This window comes from Rhineura floridana, chromosome 10 (assembly GCF_030035675.1).
Source record: "Rhineura floridana isolate rRhiFlo1 chromosome 10, rRhiFlo1.hap2, whole genome shotgun sequence".
Classification (NCBI taxonomy): Eukaryota; Metazoa; Chordata; class Lepidosauria; order Squamata; family Rhineuridae; genus Rhineura; species Rhineura floridana.
In genome coordinates, this window is record NC_084489.1 from 54,095,437 (window position 1) to 54,116,689 (window position 21,253).

Sequence of the window (21,253 nt, forward strand, 5' to 3'; positions counted from 1 at the left end):
ACAGCGTAGTCTCAGACCGAGGAACTCAGTTCACAACCAAATTTTGGAGAGCAATGTGGAAACAGTTGCAGACGGAATTAAAACTCTCCTCCGCCCATCACCCCCAGACAGATGGGCAGACGGAACGCTTGAATGCCGTTTTGGAAAGATATTTACGAAGTTATGTGTCCTATCAACAGACTGACTGGGTATCATATTTGCATTTTGCAGAGTTCGCCTACAACAATTCTCTGCACTCCAGCACTCAACAAACCCCGTTCTTCGCTAATTATGGATTCCATCCTAAAGTCTTTCCAAGCAGCTCAGAAGGAATGCTGGTACCGGCAGCTGAGAACTTCCTTAAGGAATTGCAAGCGGTGCAACAGACACTGAAACAGCAGTTAAACAAAGCCAAAACGGAGTACAAGCGAGTTGCTGACCTGAACAGGAAGGAGGGCCCCCCCCTTCAACCGGGAGACCAGGTATGGCTGTCCACCCGCTTCCTCCAGATGCCGGGCAAATGTAGAAAATTACAAGACAAGAGGGTGGGTCCTTTCGAAATAGAAACTCAAATCAATCCCGTGGCGTACCGACTGAAGCTGCCTGACACGTTTAAAATACATCCTGTGTTCCATCGATCCCTCTTAACGAAAGCCGCCCCTCCCAGTGAGTTACGGCTGGAGGAACCTCCCGGAGCTCCACTCCTGGTAAATGAGCAGCTTGAGTTTGAAGTTGAGGAGATCTTAGATTCCAGGATCAGACGCCACAAGCTGCAGTACTTGATTCACTGGAAAGGCTATGGGGTGGCTGACAGATCATGGGAAGATGCAGCTGATGTGCATGCTCCAGAATTGGTAAAACTTTTCCATCAACTTTTTCCCCACCGTTCCAAGCCAGACAAGGGGAGGGGGGCACAGCCTGGGAGGGGGGATGGTGTCGGAAGGCAGAGCTGGGGTCCCAATCCCGGGGAGCTGGATCCCGGAGAGTTGGGAGAAGAGTATTCGGATGGATGGCAGAGGGAAGGGGGAGGAACTTCCCCCCTTTGGAGCGAAGACGAAACAGAGGAACTGCCAGTGATAAGGTCGCTTAGCGACGGGGAGCCTGAGCCCTCCCTGGACATTCTCACGCCTCCCCCTCTTTCAGGCTCAGAGCAAGAGGGGGAAGAGGGAGGGCTGCTCACAGCCGAAAAGCGGGGAGGCAGTTTACCATCAGCCCCTCCCCTATCCCCCATCCTGGAATCGGAAACTTCAGAAGAGGAGGGGGTGATGCTTCCCCCCTCACCGCGCACACGCAGACAGCTGAAAAGACAGGAGAGAAGGGGGGGAAGGCGGGCAGTACCTGAGGGGCAGTTAAGGAGGAGCGAAAGATTGCGCGCCCGTTTGGCCCCTTCTTAAAGAACAGGTGGGAAGAAGTCCCTTGCTCTGTCAACTTTCTCCCAATGCCGCAGGACCTGTATCCCTGTATTGATTCATGAGAAAACACAGTCTTTGTTTGGACATTACCCTAATAAAACACGAATTAACTACAATCGTTGGTCTGGTTCCTGAGTCACATCCTGGGCCTGACAGCAACTGGACATGGAGATGGTGATCTGAATGTGGGGGGCCTTACATTAGTCCCTCTGTCATGGACAGATCACTGCTTGCTGAAGTTTAGACTTACAGCGGTTCTTCCCCTCTGCAAGGGTGGGGGACCTATTAAGTTGGTTCGCCCCTAGAGACTAATGGATCCGGATAGTTTCCAAAGGGCTCTGGGGAGTTTTCTGACTGATAGGGCTGGTGCTTCCATCAAAACCCTGGTTGAACTGTGGAATACAGAAATGACCATGACGGTTGACATGATTGCTCCTGAGTGCCCTCTCCTGTGTAGAGTTTGTATGGCTCCATGGTATACCCCAGAGCTGAGAGCGATTGAACAATATAGGAGATGGCTTGAGTGCAGATGGAGACGAACTCCTCTTGGATGCAGTTACACACTGGTAAGTGCCTATGGTAAACTGTATTGAGGGGCAGTGAGGGCAACAAAAAAACAATATTTTGCTGCCACTATCAAATCATCAATCTGCTGCCCAGTGGAGCTCTTCAGAATTGTCTGCGGGCTAACTAACAAACTAACCTAAACTAACAAACTAACCTAAACTAACAAACCAACAAACCAGAACTAACAAACTAACCTAAACTAACAAACTAACCTAAACTAACAAACTAACCTAAACTAACAAACTAACCTAAACTAACAAACAAACCTAAACTAACCTCTCCTAAACTAAACTAAACTAACTAACCTAACCTAGCTAACCTAAATAAATAAATAAAGTATCATGGATCTTTGCTTGTCCTTTAATATGTGTAAGGGAGCAATGCTGCTTTATATTACTCTTTCTTTCTGTGAAGTAAGAGGAAGGGCCATATCTCAGTGATACAGAACATGTTTCGTGTGAAGAAGGGATCGACATACCAATGATCTGACTCTGCATATGGCAGTTTCATATGTACAGACAATCATATTTGCAATCTAGAATTAATGTTAGGAGTTCAATTGTTACAGGGTTTTAAAATACTGAGTATAAGCATAGTAATACTATTAACTATATTATAAAGGCAACTGTAGACAGCCAGTGTGGCATAGTGGTTAGAGTGTTGGACTAGGACCTGGGAGACCAGAGTTCGAATCCCCACACAGCCATGAAGCTCACTGGGTGACCTTGGGCCAGTCACTGCCTCTCAGCCTCAGAGGAAGGCAATGGTAAAACCCCTCTGAATACCGCTTACCATGAAATCCCTATTCATAGGGTTGCCATAAGTCGGAGTTGACCTGAAGGCAGTCTATTTCATTTTTTAAAGGCAACCTCTAGACTGGACTACTGTAATGCGCTCTACGTAGGGCTGCCCTTGAAGACCGTTCGGAAACTTCAGCTAGTGCAAAATGCGGCAGCCAGGTTGTTAACGAGGACCCGCTGGTCTGCGCATATAACACCTGTCCTGGCCCGCCTGCACTGGCTGCCTATTTGTTTCCGAGCCAGATTCAAGGTCCTATAAAGCCTTACATGGTGTGGGACCACAATACCTTGTGGAACGCCTCTCCCGCTATGAACCTACCCGTTCACTTCGTTCAATATCCAAGGCCCTCCTCTGGGTACCAACTCATCAGGATGCCCGGAGGATTGTTATTAGATCTAGGGCCTTTTCTGTAGTGGACCCCGAACTGTGGAACAGCCTACCTGTGGAGATACGCCTGGCACCTTCGGTACTTTCTTTTAGGTGCCAGGTTAAGACCTGGCTATACTCCCAGGCATTTTAATGTTCAATGTGTTTCATTTAATTTTTTTTTTTCGTTTAACTTGTTGCTGATTTTATTGTAATTTTATTGTAATATTGTATTTTAATCTTGTTTTGTTCACCGCCCAGAGAGCTATTCGCTATGGGCGGTTTAAAAATGAAATAAATAAATAAATAAATAAACTGTATCCATTATCTCCTCACCACCCAGGCTTTTGTGCTACATTTTAAATTCACTTGCCTTCAAAGGAATATATTATATTTAAATATTGTCCATTTTTGTTTAAAGAAATTAAAACTTAACAACCAAAACTAAATGGTTATTATGTTCCAACCATTTACTTCCACTGTCCAGCTAACTGTGCTCTTTTTGGACTACAAATGGCTTTGGGTAAATGCTGGTGATACTTGGGAAACATTTTTCTCAGGCTCACAGCTTTAAAAATAATTTTAAAGACATAGAGTTTATCTATCCATCATACTGCCATAACCCCTTCACACACACACACTTTGAAAATTTAAATCCTTACTTTTCAAATCTTTTCCAAGGGACTTAAGAAAGGGCTCATTTCTACTATGTTGTTTGAAAAGAAAATCCAAATGCAGCATTTGGAAAGTGGCATGCTGTCCATTTTAACACAGGTTAGCCTAAGTTAAAATAGAACTGTATATGGGCAGGGCTACATCCACACAATACATTTAAAGCAGTTTTATACTACTTTAACAGTCATGGCTTACCCCAAAGAATCCTGGGAACTGTAGTTTATTGAGAGTTCTTAGGAGACCCTTAAAAAACAACCGTTCGCAGGATTTTGCTATAGGACACCAATAGGTGGTCACACAAGAAGAGATCACAACCTTCTGAGGCACTCTGTTTCACTGTCAAACAGCTTATCCCATTAGGAAGGTCTTTGTAATGTTGAGCTGAAATCTCCTTTCTTGTAAATTGAACCTGTTGGTTTAGGTACTGTCCTCTAGAGCAACAGAAAATAAATTTGCTTTCATTCAAGTGACAGCCCTTCAAATATTTGAAGATCTGTCTTGTCTCTTTTCCACGCCATACATACTCAACTCCTTCAATCTTTCCTCCATAGTCCTTGATCTCTAGGCTCCTCACCATCTTTGTCTCCCTCTTCTATATTCCAGTTCATTGATATCCTTCTTAAACTGGTCCCCAGAACTGAACAGCATACTCGAAGTGAGGACTGACCAAAGCAGAACACACTGAAAAGAAACACATAACTTCTTGCAAAACCTTTGGGATTTGTGTACAAAGGTTGCAAAGATCAACCGTGAGATTGATAAACTTTCTCTCTACTTCTACTAGGGATGGAAAATTCTGTCAATATCGGTTCTCTCCATTTCTCATTTTTCCAGTCTTCAGTTCAGTTCTCCACATTTCTGCAGCAATTTGTGAATTTTTTTAAAAAATCCTTATAAAAATTCTCCAGCATATTAGTGCAAATTTCTCCTAATAAATACATTTTGATAGGAAGTTTTTGACTAACATACACATTTTTGCAAATCATATAATGCATTTTGGTATGTTATTTTCACTCATATATTCATTTTTATGCACACTTTCCCCTAAGATGTGCATTTTTGTAAACATTGGTTGGCGAACTGCATTGCAAAATTCAAAGAAGTGTGAATTTCCAAGGATGGCTGTGTTTCAATTCTCATATTGTTTTGGAAAGTATGAATTTGATAGAATCAGCTTGAAATGCAAACTGAATCACATTTCTCGTGAATCCCTAACCTCTACAGTTAGAAAAGTCCCTTCTGTGTAATGATGAGATTAACAAGGAATGAAACTCCCATCAGTTTCGTCTTTGCTGTAAAGGGCTTCTCAATCAAGCTTGCCAGTTTCACCTCTGAAATGGAGAATAGATAATGTATTACATCTGGCTTGAGCTCAGAGAACTGGATGCAAAATCTGCAAAGAAAAGCTATTAAATTCATATCGTTTCTTCCTACATCTGCATCAATATCAAGGAAGACCCTTCACTGTAGTTGTGAAATTAAGAACTTTAAACTCATTATCAATTTCACCTCTACAGCTACACTTTTCCCAACTCAAGTTTATGAATATCTATGGCTGTAAACACACTACTTGCCATTAGCCACATGCAGAGGCGAGGCAGGTTTATCAGCCAAGCAGTTACAAAATCTCTTACAAGCGAATTTTTAAAAACCCACACTCAAGCGGCTCCCACCAAATTTTACAGGAGAAAGGGGTGGAATTTGAGTAGCATCGTGTGCCCAGGTTTTCAGAAGAGAGAGGTAGAGACACACGGGAACTGGCAGAACAGTGAGTGTGCTTCTACCTTATATCTCTAATAAAGAAGCTTCCCCAAACTAGGGGTATCTGGCTACATGCACACACTGCTTGCTTTAAAAGTAGCAAGGCAGTTTTGTCTTGCTCCATTTTGAAATGAATCTGCACACATCTTTACTGTTTGATTTATACAGTATCATAGCAGTTCCTTGTACACATCAGTGGCTGGAGCGGTGCAGTGATATCTTACCCCAATGCATATTCATTACCCACCACAATGCGACATTCCCAAAGCCCCCCTTCTCCTAGCCATGAACCTTTGCAGTGCCCCTTCCCTCCCCCCCCCTGTATTTGCCAGCATCACCATTTCCCGTTGCCTTTTTTCTTGGAGCTGTGTCAAACTCATGTGATGAATCAGAGAACTTGGGCTCTGATTGTAGCAATCCATTTGTAAATTGTGCTATTAAAAAGTTCTGCCCCATTCCAGAAGTGTTGGGATGGGATGCTGCCTCTTTAATGCCTCCTCCAACACACACACACACACAAACCAGATCAGGAAAAGCCTACTGAGTGCCAACTGTTCTTATAGTTCCCTCTCATTTTTTGACACCCCTGTTTGTATTTCCTTTTGTAAAGTATGTTATTTCAAAGCATTGAAACAATATGCATGGGAATAATTTGCCTCTCTTCAGCCCTCCCCCATCCTTCATGGAAGGGCTGGAGGGGGGATAATAGAGAAGACCATAAAGTGGAATTGTGTGCATGTGCATGTGCATGACTTGCCCATCCTTCTCACCCATCTTTGTTTTGCTCTTTCTCTCCAATCCCCACTTTATGGTCTTCTCTGTTATCAGCCCCCCTTCCACCTCCCAACTACCCAGCTTTGACAAATGACATCAAAACAAGCAACTTGCTGTCCCTCACAATCCCCTCATGGGGGGAAGGCTCCACTACCAACATCCTCCTCCTCCTCACCGTCACCCCCCCTTCTTCACTCTTTGCACAGGCTTGTACCTAAGGAAGAAATGCTTTTGTCTGGGGACTATACTTGTGCAAAGAGTAAAGAAGGAAGAGGGGGGAGATGTTAATAATGATTATGATGATGCTAGCGGAGCCCCCTGTGGGGGAGGGATTGTGTGGGATGGCAAGCCATTTGCTTGGATGTCATTTCTGAAAGTGGAGGCTGTGTGGGGGGGTGATGGAAAAGGGGGCAAGGTGAAGATGGGGAACAAAGAAAAAACTGGGACAGAACTAAGGGGAGGCCATTGATCTAGTGAAAAGGGGCAAGGCACACACACACACACACACACACACAGGTGCTATCAGGGGGATCAATGTTTTACACACACACATGCACTCATCACTGCTGCTTTGCAGAAGCCTTAAAAACATGCAACTGTCCAGCTATAGTGACCAGCCCCCCCCCACACACACACACTTGCCATGCACATGTGAAAGTGCAGAAAGCACAGCAGTGTGTGTTGCGGTGAGTGTGTGTTTCTGGGGAAGAGAACAGAGAGGTCTGTCTACACCCCCTTTTTGTATTGCTGAAGTGGCTGCTGCACCATTTTTGGAGACAGGAAGGCGGTGTGAGTGGAGGTGAGTAGAAGCAGGGAGCCAGAGAGCCTGAAATGAAATGACCCCAAACTGCTAGTAGGAAGTGGGAATACAGCCCTCCCCTGCTGATGTCAGAGATTTTAGGACTGCCCACAGCACACCTCGTTCTACACACCTCGGAGTCACAACAGGTTGATCAACAGAACAGTTTTCAAGTCAGCGGGATGCTAGCTTTGAGGGAAAACATATCAATACTCAAATTCACCAGTTTTGGGAGGAAAAAGGGTGGAGCATGGCTAACGTTATGTGCACCTGGATTCAGAAAACAGAGGTGGCAAAGCAATGAAGCCAGTATAACCCCAAGTGGGTCTGCAGTCTCTGTCTCCAGACTCACCATTTTGCAGCAAAGATTCAAGTGTATACCAGAACTTCAGGTTTGCAGAGTTAAAGTGGATTAAAAGGCTCTGTCACCTTGGCACAACAAATCCACTTTTAAAAAGAACCAGACTTTTTGGAATTCGGAAAGTGATAGGGAAATGTATTTAAAAGTGTGGGATGAATGAATTACTAATGGGAAGATGTATAAACACTCAGGAAGCTAATGAGGCTGAATGCAATACAAATGCTCATTGTCCTATAACCACCCCACAAATAAATCAGAATGAATTCTCTATAAAGACTGGATATAAGTCTAACCTCTGTGTAAGCTTTGTGCATGCAATTTAGGATGAATGCTCAATAAAACGGGTCATCTGGATGGACCCTAGCTGTAGAGATTTTGGGGTGGGGTCTGTTTGACAGCTGCTTTTTGCAGCCTGCGTGCCAGTTCTCTGAGTTTAAGCAAGACACTACAAAGAGAAGGCATGAAACCTGGGGAGGATTTTTTTAACCCATTGTCAGTTTCACCTCAGGGATGAAAAGGTCTTGATACAAAATGGGAGAAAATTTTAAAACTTCTCCCGCTGTGTGGAGCTTTTGCAAGGGGGCTAGAGTGCAGTTAGCACTAAGCCTTTTAGAAACAGTTGCTGGATGCTCAAGCAAGCAAGTAAGCGCGGTGGTTGTCACATCTCTTGCAAGCAACCACGGTGAGGAGGACATAACTTTTTCTCAAGAGGAAAGTCCATGCATGTGTGATGTTAAATTGTAAAACCAAAAAAACATTTTTAAACAGCTGTATTGAGAAAAATGGAAAATGGAAATGGACTGCCTTTAAGTCGATCCCGACTTATGGTGAACCGACGAATAGGGTTTTCATTGTAAGCGGTATTCAGAGGTGGTTTACCATTGCCTTCCTCTGAGGCTGAGAGGCAGCGACTGGCCCAAGGTCACCCAGTGAGCTTCATGGCTGTGTGGGGATTTGAACCCTGGTCTCCCAGGTCAGAGTCCAATAGCAGCTTTGGAGGATGGAGCTTTCAGTAGGAAAAGGGCACCAGGGGAAATGATTAAACACTCCCTCCCCCCGCTGCCATCTCAGTTAAGACCATCACTACTACCCCTTTTGTTAGCTGTGAGTTAAAAAATGTCAGAGAAGGAGAATCTCACCTCACAGGATTAAAAAATGTGGTTAGCACATAGTTTGATCCCCTAGGCATGGACAGAAGATGAAATAATAGAAGCAGAGAATACTTTCCCCCCAAAAGCGTAAAACAGACATTCGTTCATTCATTCATTCATTCATTCATTTCTTTATTTGATTTCTATCCCACCCTTCCTCCCAGTAGGAGCCCGGGGCAACAAATCAAGACTTCCCTTCCCTCATAAAAGTCAGAAACACTTCTTTGTTTGTACCCATCTTATTTCCAAATCATGTAAGACACACTTTGCCCAAAGAGTGGTTATTTTCCTTAGAGCATGTATGCAGTTTATAAGAGGGGGATGTAAGCAGAAGGACTGTGTAAGATAATTTTTGGGATTTTGCAGTGGGTGGTTATAGGAACAGCCTCTTGTGTGGCTTGGCCATAATTAATCAAAACCTGAAGGGCATCGCTTCATTACAGATCTAAAACCTTTCTTCACTGCAAACATTCTAATTGCTATTGCTGACATTTGGCTTTCATTAAACCAAGGGGGGAAACCTTTTATTACTCTTTTAATAGAATAAAACCAGGGGTGGAGGGTTCTTCTCAGTACAAGGTTGTCCCATTTCAGCTGGCATATTGTTTTGATTCTCAGTACATGTCAGGCATACAAAACATTTTTGAAACCAATACGATGAGAATTTTTAAGACCTCACGTAATTATTTCATGCTGTCTTCATGTAATTACTGTGATGCTTTGTATGTGCAGCTTTCTTTCTTAATACACAGATTCTCGGGATGAAAACTGTTAAGTTGCCGAGAAAGCTATGATCAAGAAGAAACCGAAACGTATCTTGAATGAGTTGCACAATTCGAAGAAGAATTCTAATCAGGAATTGTTGATTTATCTATTTATGCACGCAACTTGTATACTGCCCATCATCAAAAAATTATTGTTTTGTTGTTATGTGCCTCCAAGTCGACTACGACTTATGGCGACCCTATGAATCAGTGACCTCCAAGAGCATCTGTCATGAAGCACCCTGTTCAGATCTTGTAAGTTCAGGTCTGTGGCTTCCTTTATGGAATCAATCCATCTCTTGTTTGGCCTTCCTTTTTTTCTACTCCCTTCTGTTTTTCCAAGCATTATTATCTTTTCTAGTGAATCATGTCTTCTCATTATGTGTCCAAAGTATGATCATTTTAGCTTCTAGTGATAGTTCTGGTTTAATTTGTTCTAACACCCAATTATTTGTCTTTTTTGCAGTCCATGGTATCCGCAAAGCTGTTCTCCAACACCACATTTCGAATGCGTTGATTTTTCTCTTATCAGCTTTTTTCACTGTCCAACTTTCACATCCATACAGAGAGATCAGAAATACCATGGTCTGAATGATCCTGACTTTAGTGTTCAGTGATACATCTTTACATTTGAGGACCTTTTCTAGTTCTCTCACGGTTGCCCTCCCCAGTCCTAGTCTTCTTCTGATTTCTTGACTATTGTCTCCATTTTGGTTAATGATTGTGCCAAGGTATTGATAATCCTTGACAAGTTCAATGTCCTCATTGTCCACTGTAAAGTTGCATAAATCTTCTGTTGTCATTACTTTAGTCTTCTTGATGTTCAGCTGTAGTCCTGCTTTTGTGCTTTCCTCTTTAACTTTCATCAGCATTCGTTTCAAATAATTACTGGTTTCTGCTAGTAGTATGGTATCGTCTGCATATCTTAAATTATTGATATTTCTCCCTCCAGTTTTCACACCTCCTTCTTCTTGGTCCAATCCTGCTTTCTGTATGATATGTTCTGCGTATAGATTAAACAAACAGGGTGATAAAATACACCCCTGTCTCACACCCTTTCCGATGGGGAACCAATCGGTTTCTCCATATTCTGTCCTACAGTAGCCTCTTGTGCAGAGTATAGGTTGCACATCAGGACAATCAGATGCTGTGGCACCCCCATTTCTTTTAAAGCATTCCATAGTTTTTCATGATCTACACAGTCAAAGGCTTTGCTGTAATCTATAAAGCACAGGGTGATTTCCTTGTGAAATTCCTTAGTCTGTTCCATTATCCAACATATGTTTGCGATATGATCTCTGGTACCTCTTCCCTTTCTAAATCCAGCTTGGACGTCTGGCATTTCTCGCTCCATATATGGCAAGAGCCTTTGTTGTAGAATCTTGAGCATTATTTTACTTGCATGGGATATTAAGGCAATAGTTCGATAATTAATGCATTACCTGGGATCCCCTTTCTTTGGAATTGGGATGTATACAGAACGCTTCCAGTCTGTGGGCCATTGTTTAGTTTTGCATATTTCTTGACAGATTTTAGTCAAAATTTGGACTGATTCAGTCTCAGTGCTTGTAGCAACTCTATTGGTATGCCATTGGTTCCTGGTGATTTGTTTCTTCCAAGTATTTTAAGAGCAGCTTTCACCTCGCATTCTAAAATTTCTGGTTCTTCATCATATGGTTCCTCCGTGAATGAATCTGTCATCCTGGCATCTCTTTTATAGAGTTCTTCAGTGTATTGCTTCCATCTTCCTTTTATTTCATCTCGGTCAGTCAGTGTGGTCCCCTGTTGATTATTCAACATCCCTACTCTTGGTTTAAATTTCCCTTTCATTTCTCTAATCTTTTGGAACAGGGCTGTTGTTCTACCTTTTTTGTTGTCCTCTGCTATTTCTATACAGTAACTATTGTAATAGTTCTCTTTGTCCCTACGTACAAGTCACTGTATTGTTGCATTTAGGGTTCTGACTGTGTTTCTATCTCCTTTTGCTTTTGCTTTCCTTCTCTCGTTAACCATTTTAAGAGTTTCTTCAGTCATCCATTGCGGTCTTTCTCTCTTTTTGCATTCTTCTCTGATAATGCCTCTGACTTCATTCCATAGTTCTTCTGGTTCTCTGTCAACTAAGTTTAAAGCCTCAAACCTGTTCCTTATTTGATCTTTATATGCTTCTGGGATGTTATTTAAATTGTATTTTGGCATTATGATTGCTTTGTTGGTCTTCTTTAGCTTTACTCTAGTTTTCAATACGACCAGTTCATGATCTGTACCGCAGTCTGCTCCTGGTCTTGTTTTTGCAGAAAGTATGGAACTTCTCCATCTTCTGCTACCAATTATATAATCAATTTGATTCCTATATTGTCCATTTGGTGATGTCCACGTGTATAGTCGTCTTTTCGGTTGCTCAAAAAATGTGTTCGCAAAAAACAAATTATTAGCTTCACAGAATTCAATAAGTCTTTCTCCTGCTTCGTTTCTGTCTCCTAGGCCCCATTTCCCCACATTTCCTAATTCTTCTCTGTTCCCTACTTTTGCATTCCAATCCCCCATGATTATCAGCACATCTTGTTTTGGTGTGTGATCAATTTCTTCCTGTACTTCTGCGTAAAATCTCTCCAATTCTTCTGCGTTTGCCGTCGGAGCATAGACTTGGATGATGGTTGTGTTGATAGGTTTCCCATTTAATCTCATTGATATCACTCGCTCAGACCTTGCGTTGTAGCTCCTAATTGCTCTTGCTACATCATTTTTCACTATTAAAGCAACCCCGTTTCTTCTTAATTTCTCATTTCCTGCATAAAATATTTTGTAGTTGCCTGATTGGAAATGTCCCATTCCCGTCCATTTTAGTTTGCTCACACCAAGTATTGTAATGCTGATGCGTTCCATTTCTTGCTTGACAATTTCTAACTTTCCCTGGTTCATGTTTCTCACATTCCATGTTCCTATTATTCCCATGATTAGTTTACAATAAAAACATTTTTAAATGAAAATAAAACAAATATTATATAATACATAATAACTCTTAATCTAGTTTTCTACCTGAAGTAATGAAACAAGTCGGTAAACAAAAATGTAAAAAGTGTTAGATTTCCATGTAAAACTTAAGAAAACCCTTCACTACAAATAAAAAATATACATGAAAAAGGGGCTAATAAAATGCTCTAAAATATTTTTTCCTTCAAAACAAGAAACGTGATACTGTTATTAGTGCCTTTAAACTTAAGCTTGGGTCACTTATTGATTAGGCTGGGCAAATCTGTCAATTTTGTGTTTATTTCTCATTTTTCTGACCTTTACGTTCTTCACAGTTTGTGAATTCTTTTTTTTTAAGTCCTCATGAAAATTTGTCAGTTTTTTAGTGTGACTTTCTCCCAATTTTTCCTAACACACACATTTTGGCAAGCAATTTCCCCTAATATAAAGCATGTTTGCATGTTATTTTCACTAATATAAGCATTTTTATGCAGATTTAACCTAGTATATGCATTTTTCTATGCATTACGTGGTTGGAGAACTGCATTGCAACATTTGGGAAGGTGCACATTTTGAAGGATGACTGCATTTCAGTTTCCATATTGTTTCAGAAAGTGAGAATTGGGTAGATTCACCTTTAAATGTGAACTGAACCAGTTTCTCATCCTTGCTTACTCAAAAGAAAGTTTCATTCATCTTCTCACTGTGCCTCAAAGTATTTCAAATAATTATTTACCCAGGGATCTGTATTTTTACAGTCCATTTCTAAATACATTGCCTGGACATCATTCCTGTGGTCTGCAACTGAACTTACATGTAATAAGTATTTCCATCTGAAGCATTTCTGCTTCAGATTCTGCTAGATTAAAAGAATGGGGGCGAATGAACAGTTGCAATGTGGGAGACAAAGCTGAGAATTCTGTTTCCAGCTGTAAACCCTTATGCAACAGGAATAGAATACACATGCTGGAACTGCAGCAAAATGTTTCAGTATGGAGTGCTCCCTGTTCATCCACTCCACTCCATCCCCACCAGTTCCCCCAAGCCTACTGATATGTCACTCTTATGCTGAGGTGGTACCATTCTGGTTACATAAGCAATGGCACTCACATCCTGAACATCAGAAATAAAGAGAATGATAGTGTGTATATACACATTCAAAGAGAAAAGATGGACATTTATAGAGAATACTTAAACGTTATCATGATGGCCTTATTGTGCAATTTATAAAACACTCACATTGTATTATTCTAACAAAGTGAATTTTATTATGTAGCAAAACTGCTAATCTCTGTGATATCCAAGGATATTGTACACCATACTGAGTCTCTGCTACTAATGCAATTCTAGGGAAATCTTTACATGTTAACAGTACCCATCTTGGCTGCATCTTTAGCCCCAAAGCCAAACCAAATAGCTATATTTAAAGAACTGGATGGAATGGTAGACATGTAATTCATTCAATACTTTTAAAGAGTGTATTATTAGATGACATAATTACAATACGGTTCCATGTTTTACACTGAATAAGCTGGTTCCAAGTATGAGGGAATCTCCTAAAAGTTTAGGAGAAACTTTGCACACACCCTGCAAAGTCTCAACATCTGTTGTCAGATGTAGACTATAGGACACTTTGCAATTAGTCAGCCAAGCACAGAAAAAAGACAAAGTCCTTTGCACTATATTGCAAGGAGGGAATGGTAGCCTGCATTCAATAGGTATCTGTTATGAGTTTGCTCATCACTTTGCTGATGCAGAGTTGTTGCCACATTAATGATATCGGGTTTTTCTTTCCAGGAGCTTTGTCTTTGGGCAGCTGGGCATATGAAGCTACTTTATACTGAGTTAGATGCTTGATCCACCCAGCCCAGTTTTGCCTCCTCTGGTTGTCTATGTGTTTCTATAGTCTCAGGCAGGTGTCTTTTCTCATCTGCTGAGCATTTTATTGGAGGTGACAGGGATTAAATCTGGGACCTTCTGTATGCAAAGCATGTGCTCTACCATGGAGCTATGGTTCCTCCCTCTTCTGACTTGCGAGTCAGAATTTCTAAATATTAATGGCACATAGGGATGGAAAGATATATCAATTTTGGTTCTCTCCCTTCCTCATTTTTCCAATCTTAAATTCAGTTCTTCACATTTCTGCAGCAATTTGGGATTAAAAAAAAAGCTCATGAAAATTCTCCAGCATTGTAGTGAGAATTTCTCCTAACAATCACATTTCATAGGCAGTTTTGACTACTGTGCACATTTTTGCAAGCAATTTCTCATCATACAATGCAATTTTGTATGTTATTTTCACTCATATTCATTTTTGTGCACACTTTCCCCTAACATGCATTTCTGTAAACATTGTTTGGTTGGTGAACTGCACTGCAAATTTTGAATAAGTGTGAATTTCGAAAGATGACTGTGTTTTGGTTCTTATATTGTTTCAGAGAGTGTGAATTTGATAGATTCAGCTTGGAATGCCAACTGAATTGAATTTCTAGCCCATCCCTAATGGTACAACATTAAATGCATTCCAATACATAGCTTATTGAATTGGCCTCCATAGAAAGTGGTGATGACCATTAGCTTAGATGGCTTTAAAATGGAATCAGGCAAATTTATATCAATGTCTACCAGTCACAATGACTATATTTAATCACCAGCATCAGAGACATGATGCTTTTTTATTGTGCATTCATTATAATTTGTGTTCATGAGTGTGGCAGTTATACATGATCCCACTTTCAATACTGTTTGTGCCTGCAGAAGTTTTTTGGGGGACATACTGCTTCATTTCCAGTCAGTTCATGCCCTGTAACTTCCTGCTGAAATCCTATGATTTTTTATACCACAAATATTCTGGTGGTGATGGTTTGTCTCTCTTTTATTGTGCTATTGTACAAGAGTGCCCCTCCAGATGGGAATAATGCAATCAGCATTTTGGGAAGTGTCACAATTAATAAAGCAGAATTATGTGTGGATGTTCCAATATAGATCCACCACTAATGCACTATTATTGCACCAAGGGCATTTTGAAAATGCATCTGCAAAAAAACCCCACTAATCTGGAGGAGCCCCATTATGCTTCTCAATACTAATTGCTGAGGATCATGAGAGAGAGAAAGAGAGAAATATTGCACAAGTCCTGCTTGTGAGCTTCACAGGGGTATCTGATTGACTACTGGGGGAAACAGGACGTTGGATTAGAAGAGCCTTCAACCTAATTAGCAGGGTTCTTCTTATATTTTTCACATACATGAAATCAGAGGGCTTTACTTCCAAGGCTGTTTGTTTATTTATTTATTAAATTTATGTCCTGCCCTTTCTCCTAAAAGCACCCTAGAATTTTTTAGGATTCTGCTGTGTCTCAGGAATCAGACTTTGACTTGTAAATATCATCTGTTTGACATTAATAGTTTTTATACAATGATTTCTCCCACAACTCAGTATTAACTCAATATTCTGTTCCTTGCTCCCCATTTAAGTTAAGTTATCCAGTTAAACTTACATATCCTAGTTTTCATATATATCCCAAGGGAAAAAAAACCAAGATATTTCTAGATTAACCCTTACCCTCCAACAAATTAATAAGTAGTTATTTATGTTCGAATCTGTGTTCCAGAAGACAGAAGAGCACATTCATAGGTTACATCTGCAGTCTAGTCTCTAGAGTCTTGTGAAGTTATGGAATGGAAAACTGAATTATTGTTTTTTATGCACTATACTGTGTCCAAAGTAGCACTCTGATGATGTCAGAAAAATTGTTACTTCCCCCCCCCCAATTATGAAAAGAATTACAGTTTATTGCTAGCTCAATCAGTCGAAATCATTACAGCCAGGCTATTTTTGCAATTGAATCCATATCTTTCCACAAAAGACAGGTGGTTTCTTCTCCTTTAAAAATCAAATTATTCTTTCCAAGGTAATCCTAAGAACTTTCAGCCCCTCCTTGTTATTGTACATTCATGATGATTTGTGCTCATGACATTATTGGAGCAGTTATACGTGATCCCACTTTCAATACTGTTTGCACCTGCAAAAAGTTTGGAGTGGACATAGCTCTTTATTTCTAGTTGGTGCATTTCATGTTGAAATACTATAACTTTTCATACCGCAAACGTTCTGGAGAATATTTTGACCCACTTTTGTTGTGCTAAAGTATAAGAGTGCCCCTCCAGATGGCAATAATGTAGTAGCACTGGGGAAGAGAATAACTAATAAAACAGAATAATGTGTGGATGGTCCAGTATAAGCCCATCACTAATGCCCTTTTATCAATTACATGTTGCAGAATGTACCTGCAAAAAAAAACCCCAAAAAACACCAGTCTGGAAGGGCCCTCAGTTGCTGAGTTGGCTATATGGAGCAAGAGATGGTAACATCCTTCCTGCTATTACTGACCAGTTGTCTCTGTCTAAAGAAGCCTTCCCCAACCCAGTGCTCTCAAGATGTTTTGAATGTCAACCTGCCACCACCAGCACATCCATGCTGGCTAGGGCTGATGGGAGTTGTAGAAAGGCCATGTAGCTCGGGGCCTCAGAGCTATCCAGTGATCCAGTTAGGTAATTTTTGACTCTGGACCTAATGTTCTGGGGAGCCCCTCTTTAGACAGTAATGTCATTGACTTCAAAAAGTGATAGTCTAGACTTGCTGCATTTGGGGTCCTTCCTGCTCATTATGCTGAGTGGGGCCATGGGCTTCCTCTACAGATTCCTGCCCTAATGCCACCACTGCATGTGTCATTAACACAGAATTAATGGAATTTGATGGAAGCATCCCTCAGATATACAAACAAGGATTGACAGCTATTCTTTAAAGCAAAGCAAACATATCTCCTGGCTTGGACCAACACATCCTAAGCATCTAGTACAAAGATAGTACGTGTCCTTCTAAACCAGATAATCACTACAACTAATATCTTTTGGCTTTAATATAATAGCTCTGTGGACTTTGAAATACTGACAAATGTTCTGGCAGACAGATTCAAAATGATTCTCATGAGCCTTATTTCCCTTAAATGAGCAACACTATAAATATGTTGGTGTCATCCAGAGATGGAAAACACTTAAAAATTATTATTTCAGGGAATAAAATAAAGATCAACAGCATCCTCCCCTTTGCTGCTGCAAAGGTATTTGATAAATACACCCCAAATTTCCTATGATATTTAATATATCCATTATAGTAATTCAAACTAAATACTCTTGGACAGGCTTTTATTCTTGAAAAGAAACACACCCATCCTGACAATAATACTGGTTTCTGGTCCTATCGATTTTCATGGACAGTGTCAGGAGCGGCTGGCACAGCAGCTTCCCACTCCCTGTCAACATGGCAGACAGCTGTGGCGGTCAGCTGAACTAACCAGAAGAGGCTCCATCAACCAAAGGATAAAGGCATGGCAATAGCAGCCTATTATAACACAGTATGGGAGGAGGGAAAAGGCAGCAGTTCTGGGGAAAGTCACCCCCGTGGTGAGTCAAGGAGGGAAAGGGTTATCTGAAGGAAGGATAGGCTACTTACACACCTGATGAAGGACTAATGGGGAAGCAACACTGCTTAAATAAACATATCTCAGAAGGGCTCTAAACTCATCTGAGTGAAGAGCTCACCAGGTGTTTTCAGAAGGCAAGCAAACCCCTGGGGCTCCAAAGACCCTTGGGATTCACAATGAGAGGGTGGGAGCTCTTACAAATACATTTTCCCATAGATTGTCATTGTGGAAAATGGTAAGGCTGTATAGACTGGATGTTCCTCAAAACACCTTCTGGAGTTGAGTGCCATATGAACTTGATTAGCTATTTATATCTTCTTCAGAGGCTCTGCTTAAATTGCCCCCACCTTTGGTGTTGCTGGCAACAAAAGACAGGGCCTTTTCAGTTGTGGCACCTCAATTGTGGAATGCTCTTTTTTTGTTCATTCATCTAGCACCTTCATTTAGGTACCACTTAAGAATGCAGCTCTTCACTCAAATTCTTAACAGAGTTTGGGACTTTTCATATTTTTCTGCCCTGGGTCTGGATGAATTTTAAGTGTGTACATGTGCGTATGTGTGTGTATTGCTGCTGCTGTTTTTACTAGTGCTATGCACAGGCCTATTGATCTGCCCTGTGGCCCCAATTTGTGGACCCCGGATCAGGCTGATGTGTCCTGTGCTGATCCAGGAACCATTTGCCTCAGATCCATTCTCAATGCAATTCAGGGGGTGCGGCTAAGGGTATTTTAAACCCTATTTTAAGTATATGGTTAGGATGGGGACAAGGGAAGGAGGAGAAGCTGAGGGTTTGATCCTGCGGGGTGCTCTTCCTTCATAAGTGGCTTCACTGCATGCAGCAATTGAAACAGCAAAGGAACAGCACTTGTTATGCTGAATCAAATCCTCTGTTTACCAATTGGTAAACAGGAGGATTCCATCCTGTGAGATGCTGCTTCGGGCTTCGGAGGGGGAGAGGAGGAGAGGCCTAGAGGGAAGAAGGAGAGGTTAGGTGGGAAAGTCCTCTATCTACCCACACACACCCCTACCCCTACCTTCTCCTGTAAAGATGTAGCTACCTGGTAGGTCCCTCCAGTTTCTACATTGTTCCATCCACACCTGCTTTTCCTTCCTATGCCCTTCCCCCTGACAGCCCCAGATCAGTCTGGCCCACCCAAACTCAGCAATCTGGAGCTGTCTCAAAACAACTCAACCAATGCCCGGATTCTCTTGAAGCAGCTCAATTCTCTTTGAGACCCAGGACTCAGCTGAATCCGGTGCATTCCCCTAGTTTTTACTGTTGCTCACTACTGTTCTTGATCTGGTTAACAGTTTGGTGTTTCTAAATTTTGATTTTAAAATGGATTTTGAATTTTGATGTAAGCCATCTCAAAAAAATATTTGTCTGTGACATTTTTTTCCTGCCAGGATTTACAGCATAATTGTAGACAATGGTCCTTAACAAGTGAGTGATATGCAAAAATTAGTCCATGGAGAAACAGGATCTTGCATGAAAGTCACTTCCTCAGCATGTGCAATAGGTTACTGCAGAGACTCAGAAACTCCTCATACTGAGTTGGCCTCAGATTAGGATTCTGTGTGCTTAAACAGAGGTTACATACCTTTCCAATTGTATGAGTTCTTTTCTCTACTGATAGGCACACATCAGTTTTCCATGCCTTCTCCTTGTGGAGAAGCTGCTAAAGAGACCAAGAAAAGGAATTTCCATTGAACTAGGTTAATTTATAATATTTACTGCAGCAGTGGGGAACCTGTGGCCTTCCAGATGTTGTTGGACTTCAAGTCCGATCAGTCCCAGTCACCATGGCCAGTGGTCAGAGATGATGGGAGTTCGAGTTGAGCAATATCTGGAGGGTCACAGGTTCCTCATCTCTGATTTACAGCCTTTACACACACACACACACACACAGAGAGAGAGAGAGAGAGAGAGAGAGAGAGAGAGACCCATTCCCCATTTCCCTAATATCAACTGCCCTGGCTGAAGGGCAGTGGCAGCAAGCAGAAAGAAGAGAGCAAGGTCTCTCCCCCTCACTAGCACCTGGTGCATTGCTAGACCTGGGAATGTTTCCCCAAGAACTACTACAGATGTCAATAGCTAAGCATCAGAAAAGGGTGGTACGGGCTCTTCACAAAGATACACATGATTTCTATTCCAGCTTTCTGTTAACATGCTATTACTTTCCAGTAGAGATGGAGAACGTCTTTCAAATTTAATTGGACTCTAACTCCCATCAGCCTCAGCCAGGATGGCCAATGGACAAGGATCCCATATGGTAATCCCATATGGTAAGAAGTTCTAGGGGCAGCTGTCCAAAGGATAACAAAGGACTGGAGACTTGCCATGTTTTTTAATACTTGCTTTATTTACAAGCATAAACACAAAACAGCGGAGGCCAACAGGAACTCCTTCAGCAAGCAGCAAAGTCCCATCTTGTGCTCCACCCCACAGAAACTTCATTTTCTCTCTCTTTCTTTCATTTGAAACTGTTGCCTTCTTTTTGCTGTCTTTCTCTGCCTCCTTTGGTCAGCTGGTGGAATGTCCCTTTCTTCATCCTCCAATAGGTGTGTGAGAGAGATGCCTAACCATCCAAAGCTCAACTCTAGTTAACTTCCATGGATGAAACATCTACTGATCATCTCAAATTATTAGATAACAATCTGCCTAAATGCTTAGCTAGCATCAATATGTAATGAATAAATAACTACTTCATGAAACTGGCCCCATAATTTCCCATTGTGATGCCTCCAGAAAGTCAAAACTAAAGCTGGAATTGAAATCCATGTTCCATTCTCAGTTCTGTACCATCCTACTGCTCTCTTTGGAACTTCCTACTCTAATACTGAAACCCAGTACTGTAACACTCTTCTGTATTTATATCCTCGGGTGAATTCCCCTTCCCTGCTATGCCCTCAGAAAACAGGCTGCTAGCTTTTTAATGGAACGTCTCCAGTCAAGGCACAGTTTCCTTCAACAGCACCTTATTACAAAGGCATAATCAAATCATCACTATCATCACCCACTCTTCCATTTGTACTCAGGGCACTTTACAACTAACTGTCCATAAATACATAACAAGAGCACAATAAAACAATCCCATTAAACTTCAAACAGCAATTCAAAACCAAAAACTAAAACAAAATATTAGAGCAAAATGAATCAAACATTAAAAGTCGGTCGAAAGAGGCTTTTATGAAACAACTGCTTCCAGTTTTATTGCCACTTTATCACACACCTCAGTCTGTGTTTCTCAGGCACAATCTTGCCGTATCAAAACAATCAGTATTACATGATTCCTCAGTAACACAATTTAATAATTTGTGTAATCTTATGTTATTGTTTACATAACACTTTGTTGCTAAGCTAATCCATTTCCTCCTGAGACAGCAC